A 10,813-nucleotide genomic window follows, 5' to 3' on the forward strand; every position below is an offset into this window, starting at 1 on the left:
AATGCAACTTGTGTGCTTATGTGATATTTTGGAAATGATTTGATTTGATTCCAGGCATCAACAATAAGAAAGACAATGATTTCATTCCCAAAATCTAGGGAGTTTGATATGGCAGTGATTTAATTTTGTGATACTCCGAGTTATTTAGGTCAATGATCCAATTACAAAGATTTGATTGTTCAATTTAGGCAGTGATTCATATTTTGATAATAATTTGTGTAATCAATAGTAAATTAGGGTGGTGGTTTCCCAATTATTAAGAATTTGAGTTTGAATTTGGGTTCTTACCTTAGTGATAAAAAAAAACAAAACAAAGAAATGATTGGCTTTTTAAAATTTAGATCTCCTAGAACACGTGATTAAAGAATAACTTTGAAAAAAAAGAAACTTTCCAATTTAAGTTGAGCTTTGGAGATTATGGAAGGTGTTTGATTGAGTAAGAATCTTTAAGCCATTGACTGTTCGGGGAATTTCAACTTTTATGAAAAATGGTAGATAAGGAAGTGGTGACCAAATCTTTAATTTTGAATAAAATTTGAAATCGCCTAAAAGATATTTGTCTAAGGAGACAATTGTTTGATTAGATAATTAGAATAAAATCGAAAGTTCCGTGGAAAGGTAGAATTTTTAAAGAAAATCCGAGTAGAATTTTAGAAATTGTGAAATGTTTTTGATTGGATATAAATCTTTAGGTTTTTGACTTTAGAGGGAATTTGATTTTATGGAAAAGTGTTGATAAGAAGGTAATGACTGAGTTTTTCACTTTGAAATGAAATTTTGAATTTCCTTAGAAGACGTTTGACTATTAGGTAACGGTTTGATTGATTTCTTGGAATAAGATCTAAAACTCCTTGGAAATTTTTTGAAAATAAAATTTGTATAGAGTTCGGAAATTATGGAAAGTTCTTTTGATCAAGTAAAAATCTTTGGGCAGCTTATTTTGGGGGAACCTTAATTTTGTGGAGAAATGTTAGACAAGGAAGTAATGACCAAGTCTCTCATTTTTAATAAAATTTGGTTCCTCTATAAGATATTTGGCTAAAGAATGATTGTTTGATTGATTCCTTGGAATAAAATCAGAACTCCTCAAAACATTTGAAAAAAAGGAGGGGAGGAAAACATTGAAATTTTAAATAAAAAAGCCACTTTATTTTGTAAAAAAAGAAGTTGAAATTTGATTGCATACTTTTGAAAATAAATTAGGGCATATTTCGGAAAACAATAAACAAGGGAAAGACAATTATTTAGATTGATCACTCTGGTAGGATTCCTTAAAATTCCTCAAAATTGCCTTGGTTAGGCAACTATCACCTAGTGGGTGATGATGATGACATCGAGATCCGATGGTAAGTGTTAAACAAATTTGACAGAGTCCATTAACATATCCTCAAGTTTGTTGCATAATATCCCGGACACTATTCGTGTGTTATGTTATGTCAATGAGGCAAGCATCAGATTATGTTACTAGTATTGTTTGATCATTCTGTTGTGGAACGAGTGGTATATTGATAGTAATAACCGATATACCTTTTTGTGACCAAACTTACCTTTTGCATATGGAGAGCATTCGCACCTTCCAAACTAAGGCCGGATACCCTTCTTTCTAGGATTGTATTTATGCCTCTTTGAATGATTTAGTGAATCCTAGATCTCATTTCTAAATTAGGAAGGGCCAACCTTATCCCCCAATAGGCATGAATGCAACTTATGTGCTTATGTGATATTTTTGGAAATGATTTGATTTGATTCCAGGGATCAACAATCAGAAAGACAATGATTTCATTCCCAAAATCTGGGGAGTCTGATATGGCAGCGATTTGATTTTGTGATAGTCCGAGTTATTTGGGGCAATGATCCAATTACAAAGATTTGGGTGTTGAATTTAAGTAGTGATTCATATTTTGATGATGATTTGAGTAATCAGTTGTAAATTAGGGGGGTGGTTTCCCAATTATAAATAATTTGACTTTGAATTTGGGTTCTTACCTTAGTGATGAAAAAAAAAAGAATGATTGCCTTTTTAAAATTTAAATCTCCAAGAAAACATGTGATTAAAGAATAACTTCTAAAACAAAGAAATTTTCCTATTTAAGTAGAGCCTCGGAGATTATGGAAGGTGTTTGATTGAATTAGAATCTTTAAGTCATTGACTGTGTGGGGAATTTCAACTTTTATGAAAAATGATAGACAAGGAAATGGTGACCAAATCTTCAATTTTGAATAAAATTTGAAATCTCCTAAAAGATAATTGACTAAGGAGACAATTGGTTGATTAGATACTTGGAATAAAATCCAAAGCTCCTTGGGAGGAAATAATTTTGAAAGAAAATCGGAGTGGAATTTTAGAAATTATGAAAAGTTTTTGATTAGACATAAATCTTTAGGTTCTTTACTTTAGAGGGAATTTGATTTTATGGAAAAGTGTTGATAAGGAGGTAATGACCGAGTCCTTCACTTTGAAATGAAATTTTGAATTTCCTTTGAAGACATTTGATTATATGGTAACTGTTTGATTGATTCTTCAAATAAGATTTAAAATTCCTTGGAAATTTTATGAAAACAAAACTTGAATAGAGTTCGGAAATTTTCGAAAGTTCTTTTCATCATGTAAAAATCCTTGGGCCATTGACTTTGTGGGAACCTTAATTTTGTGGAGAAATGTTAGATAAGGAAGTGATGACCATGTCTCTCATCTTGAATAAAATTTTGGTTCCTCTATAAGAAATTTGGCTAAAGGATGTTTGTTTGATTGATTCCTGGGAATAAATCCGAAATGCTCAATACTTTTGAAAAAAAAGAGAAATGGAAAACTTTGAAAATTTAAATAAAAAATATGACTTTATTTTGAAATAGGATTTTGAAAAAAAATTGAAGTTGAAATTTGATCTTGCACTTTTGAAAATAAATTGGGTCACATTTCGGGAAACATTAAATAATGAAAAGACAATTGTTTAGATTGATCACTCTGGTAAGATTCCTTAAAATTCCTGAAAATTCCCTTGGTTGGGTATCTATCACCTAATGGTTGATGATAATGACTTCAAGATCCAATGGTAAGTGTTAAACAAAATTGACTAGGTCCATTCACCTATCCTCAGGTTTGTTGCATAATATCCCGGACACTATTTGCGGGTTATGTTATGCCAATAATGCAGGCATCATGCTATTAGTAGTGTTTGATCATTCCCTTGTGCAATGAGAGGTATATTGATAGTAATAACTGATGTACCCTTTTGTGAGCAAACTTACCTTTTGCATGTATAGAGCATTAGCACCTTCCAAACTAGGGCAGGATACCCTCCTTTCTAGGATTGTAGTATTGCCTCTTTGAATAATTTAGTGAATCCTAGATCTCATTTCTAAATTAGGACCGGGCAACCCTACCTCCCAATAGGCATGAATGCAACTTATGTGCTTATGTGATATTTTGGAAATGATTTGATTTGATTCCAGGGATCAACAATGAGAAAGACAGTGACTTCATTCCCAAACTTTGGGGAGTTTGATATGGCAGTGATTTGATTCTACGGCATTCCAAGTTATTTGGGGCAATGATCCAATTACAAAGATTTGGGGGTTCAATTTCGGTAGTGATTCATATTTTGATAATGATTTGTGTAATCAGTAGTAAACATATTTTGATAATGATTTGTGTAATCAGTAGTAAATTAGGGCGGTGGTTTCCCGATTATAAAGAATTTGATATTGAATTTGGGTTCTTACCTTAGTGATCAAAAAAAAAAAGGGAAGTATTATTGCCTTTTTAAAATTTAAATGTCCAAGAAAACATGTGATTAAAGAATAATTTCTAAAGAAAAGAAACTTTCCAACTTAAGTAGAGCCTCGGAGATAATGGAAGTTGTTTGATTGAATAAGAATCTTTAAGTCATTGACTGTATGGGAATTTCAACTTTTATGAAAAATGGTAGATAAGGAAGTGGTGACCAAATCTTCAATTTTGAATAAATTCGAAATCCCCTAAAAGATACTTGACTGAGGAGACAATTGTTTGATTAGATACTTGGAATAAAATCCAAAGCTCCTTGGGAGGAAAGAAGTTTGAAAGAAAACCCGAGTAGAATTTTAGAAATTATGAAAACTTTTTGATCAGACAGAAATCTTTAGGTTTTTGACTTTAGAGGGAATTTGATTTTATGGAAAAGTATTGATAAGGATTTAATGATGGAGTCTTTCACTTTGAAATGAAATTTTGAATTTCCTTAGAAAAACTTTGACTATAAGGTAATTGTTTGATTGATTTTTTGGAATAATACCTAAAATTCCTTGGAATTTTTTTTAAAATAAAATTTGAATAGAATTCGGAAATTATGGAAAGTTCTTTTCATCTAGTAAAAATATTTGGACGACTGACTTTGAGGGAACCTTAATTTTGTGGAGAAATGTTAGACAAGGAAGTAATGACCAAGTCTCTCATTTTGAATAAAATTTTGGTCCCTCTATAAGATATTTGGCTAAAGAATGATTGTTTGATTGATTCCTTGGAATAAAATCTGAACTCCTCACAACATTTGAAAAAAAAAAAGAGGAAAGGAAAATGTTGAAATTTTAAATAAAAAAAGACACTTTATTTTGAAGAAGAATATTAAAAAAAAATAATGGAAGTTGAAATTTGTTCGCGCACTTTTGAAAATAAATTGGGTTACATTTCGAGAAACAATAAATAATGGAAAGACAATTGTTTAAATTGATCACTCTGGTTGGATTCCTTAAAATTCCCTTGGGCAACTATCACCTAATGGGTGATGATGATGATTTTGTGATCCGATGGTAAGTGTTAAACGAAATTGCCTCGGTCCATTCACCTATCCTCTGGTTTGTTGCATAATATTCCGAACACTATTCGTGGGTTATGTTATGTCAATAAGGCAAGCATCAGATTATGCTTCTAGTACTGTTTGATCGTTCCCTTCGGGAAGGAGTGGTATATTGATAGTAATAACTGATGTATCTTTTTGTGACAACTTATCTTTTGCATGTAGAGAGCATTAGCACCTTCCAAACTAAGACAGGATACCCTCCTTTCTAGGATTGTATTATTGCCTCTTTGAATGATTTAGGCTAAGTTTGGGAAGTCCCAAATAAGCCAAAAAGTCAAAAAGTTACTCAAAAAGCTAAAAAGTTAACACTATTCACCAAAAGTCAACAATTACGGCTGCACAACTCTCAATTCAAATTTTTCTCTACAAATCAATTTTTACAATTTTTTATTACACATTTTTCAATAAAAAGTCAAAAAGTTAACCCAAACATCCATATTTTCAACCTCAATTTTTTAGTCCAAAAAGACAAAAAGTGCACTTTTTTAGTCTTCCCAAACTTGGCCTTAGTGAATCCTAGATCTCATTTCTCTAAATTAGGACAGGGCAACCTTATCCCGCAATAGGCATGAATGCAACTTATGTGCTTATGTGATATTTTGGAAATGATTTGATTTGATTCCAGGGATCAACAATAAGAAAAACAATTATTTCATTCACAAAATCTGGGGAGTCTGATATGGCTGTGATTTGATTTTGTGATAGTCCGAGTTATTTAGGGCAATGATTCAATTACAAAGGTTTGGGGGTTCAATTTAGGCAGTGATTCATATTTTGATCATGATTTGAGTAATCAGTACTAAATTAGGGGGGTTGTTTCTCAATTTTAAATAATTTGAGTTTGAATTTGGGTTCTTACCTTAGTGACCAAGTCTCTCATTTTGAATAAAATTTTGGTTCCTCTATAAGATATTTGGCTAAACGATGATTGTTTGATTGATTCTTTGGAATAAATTCTGAAGTCCTCAAATTTTGGAAAAAAAGAGGAAAGGAAAATTTTGAAAATTTAAATAAAAAAAGATTTTATTTTGAAAAAGGATTTTGAAAAAAAATTGAAGTTGAAATTTGATCATGCACTTTTGAAAATAAAGTGGGGCACATTTTGGGAAACAATAAATAATGAAAAGACAATTGTTTAGATTGATCACGTTGGTAGGATTCCTTAAAATTCCCTTGGTTGGGAAACTATGACCTAATGGGTGATGATAATGACTTCAAGATCAATTGGTATGTGTTAAACAAAATTGATTAGGTCCATTCAACTGTCCTTAGGTTTGTTGCATAATATCCTGGACACTATTTGCAGGCTATGTTATGCCAATAAGGCAAGCATCAAATTATGCTATTAGTAGTGTTTGATCTTTCCCTTGCGGAATAAGAGGTATATTGATAGTAATAACTGATGTACCCTTTTGTGAGCGAACTTAATTTTTTCATATAGAGAGCATTAGTACCTTCCAAACTAGGGCAGGATATCCTCATATCTTGGATTGTATTATTGCCTCTTTGAATGATTTAGTGAATCCTAGATCTCATTTCTAACTTAGGACAGGGAAACCTTACCCGCCAATAGGCATGAATGCAAATTATGTGCTTTTGTGATATTTAGATAATGATTTGATATGATTCTAGAGATCAACAATCAGAAAGACAGTGATTTCATTCCAAAATCTGGGGAGTTTGATATGGCAGTGATTTGATTCTGTGGCAATCCGAGTTATTTGGGACAATGATCCAATTACAAAGATTTGCTGGTTCAATTTAGGTCGTGATTCATATTTTGATCATGATTTGAGTAATCAGTAGTAATTAGGGGGGTCGTTTCCCAATTTTAAAGAATTTGAGTTTGAATTTGGGTTATTACCTTAGTGATTAGAAAAAAAGAAGAAAAAAAATGAATTATTGCCTTTTTAAAATTTAAATCTCCTATAAAACATGTGATTAAAGAATAACTTCTAAAAAAAAAGAAACTTTGCAACTTAAGTAGAGCCTTGGAGGTTAAGGAAGTTGTTTGATTGAATAAGAATCATTAAGTCATTGACTTTAGGGGGAATTTCAACTTTTATGAAAAATGGTAGATTAGGAAGTGGCGACTAAAACTTCAATTTTGAATAAAATTTCAAATCCCCCAAAAGATAATGGACTATGGAGACAATTGTTTTATTAGATATTTGGAATAAAATCCAAAGCTCCTTGGGAGGGAAGAATTTTGAAAAAAAAACCAAGTAGAATTTTAGAAATTATGAAAAGTTTTTGATTAGACAGAAATTTTTAGGTTTTCGACTTGAGAGGGAATTTGATTTTATGGAAAAGTGTTAGATAAGGAGGTAATGTCTGTGTCTCTCACTTTGAAATAAAATTTTGAATTTCCTTAGAAGACTGTTTGATTGATTTCTTCGAGTAAGATTTGAAATTCCTTTGAAATATTTTTAAAATAAAATTTGAGTTGAGTTTGGAAATTATGAAAAGTTCTTTTCATCAAGTAAAAGTCCTTGGCCTATTGACTTTGAGGTAACCTTAATTTTATGGAGAAATGTTAGACAAGGAAGTGATGACCAAGTCTCTCATTTTGAATAAAATTTTGGTTCCTCTATAAGATATTTGGCTAAAGGATGATTGTTTGATTGATTCCTTGGTATAAAATCCGAACTCAAAACTTTTGAAAAAAAAGATGAATGGAAAACTATGAAAATTTAAATAAAAAATGGTGCTTTATTTTGAAAAAAAATATAAGTTGAAATTTGATCATGCACTTTTGAAAATAAATTGGGGTACATTTCGGAAAACAATAAATAATGGAAAAACAATTGTTTAGATTCATCACTCTGGTGGGAATCCTTAAAATTCCTCAAAATTAGCTTTGTTTGGCAACTATGACCACCTTGCTTATGATGACGACTTCGAGATCCAATGGTTATTGTTAAGCAAAATTGACTGGGTCTATTCACCTATCCTTAGGTTTGTTACATAATACCCGTACACTATTCACGGACTATGTTATGTCAATAAGGCAAGCATCGGATTATGCTATTAGTACTATTTGATCATTCCCTTGTGGAATGAGAGGTATATTGATAGTAATAACTGATGCTCTTTTGTGACCAAACTTACCTATTGCATATAGAGAGCATTAGAACTTTCTAAACTAGGGTAGTAGACCCTCCTTTCTAGGATTGTATTATTGCTCTCCTTTCTCGGATTCTAGTATTGCCTCTTTGAATGATTTAGTGAATCCTAGATCTCATTTCTAAATTAGGACAGGGCAACCCTACCCTTCAATAGGCATGAATGTAAATTATGTGCTTATGTGATATTTTGAAAATGATTTGATTTGATTCTAGGGATCAACAATCAAACATGCAGTGATTTCATTCCAAAATATGGGTAGTTTGATATTTCTGTGATTTGATTATGTGGCTATTTGAGTTATTTGGAGCAATGATCCAATTACAAAGATTTGGGCGTTCAATTTAGGCATTGATTCATATTTTGATCATGATATGAGTAATCAGTAGTAGTTAGGGGGGTGGTTTCCCAATTTTAAAGAATTTGAGTTTGAATTTGGGTTCTTACCTTAGTGATCAGAAAAAAAAAAAAAAAAAAGAAGAGATTTATTGCCTTTTTAAATTTAAATCCCCAACAAAACATATGATTAAAGATTAACTTCTAAAAAAAAGAAACTTTGCAACTTAAGTAGAGCCTTGGAGGTTATGGAAGGTGTTTAATCGAATAAGAATCTTTTAACTAATTGACTTTAGGGGTAATTTCAACTTTTATGAAAAATGGTAGATAAGGATGTGGCGACCAAATCTTCAATTTTGAATAAAATTCCAAATCTCCCAAAAGATAATTGACTAAGGAGACAATTATTTGATTAGATACTTGGAATAAAATCCACAGCTCCTTGGGAGGAAGGAATTTTGAGAGAAAACCCAAGTAGAATTTTTTAGATTAAGAAATGTTTTTGATTAGACCAAAATCTTTTGTTTTTTGACTTTTGAGGGAATTTGATTTTATGAAAAAGTGTTAGATAAAGGCTAATGAGGCTAATGACAGAGTCTTACACTTTGAAATTAAATTTTGAATTTCCTTTGAAGACATTTGACTATAAGGTAACTGTTTGATTGATTTCTTCGAATAAGATCTAAAATTCCTTGGAAATTTGTTGAAAATAAAATTTTAGTGGAGTTTGGAAATTATGGAAAGTTCTTTTCATCAAGTAAAAATCATTGGGCCACTGACTTTGGGGGAACCTTAATTTTGTGAAGAAATGTTAGACATGGAAGTGAAGACCAAGTCTCTAACCTGTGTAGTAGCTAAACAAGAAATCGGACTTTCTACGACTGTGTATTTGGTAGATAAAACAACACTATTGTCGACTAAAAATTTGGTCGCTGTAGTTATTTGAAGTTTTGGCGACTAAAAATTTAGTAGCTGAAGATGTGATTTAAATTAAATTAGTATGTTTTGAGTGACTAATAGATTAGTTGCCATTTTGCCTCATCAGTGACTAAATCTATTTTTGTCGCGAATACCTTTCACTTTTCCCTACTAAAGTCGCCATTTTTTTATGCCTTTTGGTGACTAAATGTTTTTTTAGTCGCCAATACCTTCCCTGACAATCTTCCCCCGACAAATCCCGCGACCAAAATATTTAGTAGGGAAAATATTTTGGCGACTAAAAACCTTACTTTTGGTGACTAAAAATTTAGTTTCCAAAGTGCAATTTCTTCTTGTGCATTTTGGCTATGTGATGGCAGTCATCGTGTGGTGTTGGGGTATTGATAGTGGCGATAACGATGATAGTGATAGTTGGAACAATAATGATGGTAATAGTAATAGTAATGATGGCAATAACAGGGGAGATGGAGGTGAACTGCATGAAATTGCTCAAGTCTACATTGTGCTCTTGGAGGAAACTAATGAACTCCATGAAATTCTCTTCTGTTGGGCAATAGTGACCACTGCATGGCCATATAGCCTGAAAAATATAGAGAGAAAAAAAAATCAGCAAATGAAGCATTGGTTGTGATTAGGGCTTTGTTTGAAAAGTTGGGTTGATTTTTTAACTTTTAAATTTTTTGGTTATTCTAAAATTTTGGTTAAAAAATTCGCTTGGGTTGATTTTTTAAATTTTTTTTGACTTTTGTAAAAAAAATGGTAAAATGATTATGGTTTAAATGTGATATTTTTTCTTATTAACTTTTTAACTTATTTTATTTTATTTTTTTGACTAATTTAGTCAAAAAAAAAAAAAAAACCAACTTAACCCACATCCCAATCCACACACCTAAAGGTCTCTTTAACTTTTGGATGTCCAATGCCCCAAATGGAAGGGTTAACTTGTCAACAAGTTAATGGCCTTGGTCAAATCAACCTGGAAACATTTAGGGTGTGTTTGGTTTGTGTTTTGAGATAAATTTGAGTTTAGAAATTTTTTTAATTTGTTTGGTTGTATATTTTGAAAATAGTTTTGGAGTTTGGAAATTTGAGATAATTTGATATTTTTTTGTAGTTGAGTAGATATGTGTGAGAGAAAAAGTGATTGAGGAGTGAGGAGAGAAGAGAGGGAAAAAGTGATTGATTGATGTGTAATAGAGGAAGTAATTTTAAATTTTTTTTGAAAAAATTTGTACGCAAACATGTTTTTAGAAATTTTCTTCCAAAAACATGTTTTAAAACACAAACCACACACCCTTATTAATCACAATTATGGATTTGAACTGGTTTAAACATGTTTTAATTGAGTAAAATTGAACAAGCTTACACTTTCGCATTCTTGTCACATCCAATACAAATGAATGGTATTTACGTCATTGCTTGGTTGCACATTCGTGTGACTTAGGAGTAATTATTTAATGTCGTTGACATAGCAATGTCACAAGCACATCTTCACTTTTAATTTCTATGACTCACATAGGACTTACTTGAAATCAAAGGGTTGAGATAAGTTCATGGCGTGACACTCAATAATT

Source organism: Camellia sinensis, chromosome 6 (genome assembly GCF_055761805.1).
Source record: "Camellia sinensis isolate YWXY chromosome 6, ASM5576180v1, whole genome shotgun sequence".
NCBI classification, from domain to species: domain Eukaryota; kingdom Viridiplantae; phylum Streptophyta; class Magnoliopsida; order Ericales; family Theaceae; genus Camellia; species Camellia sinensis.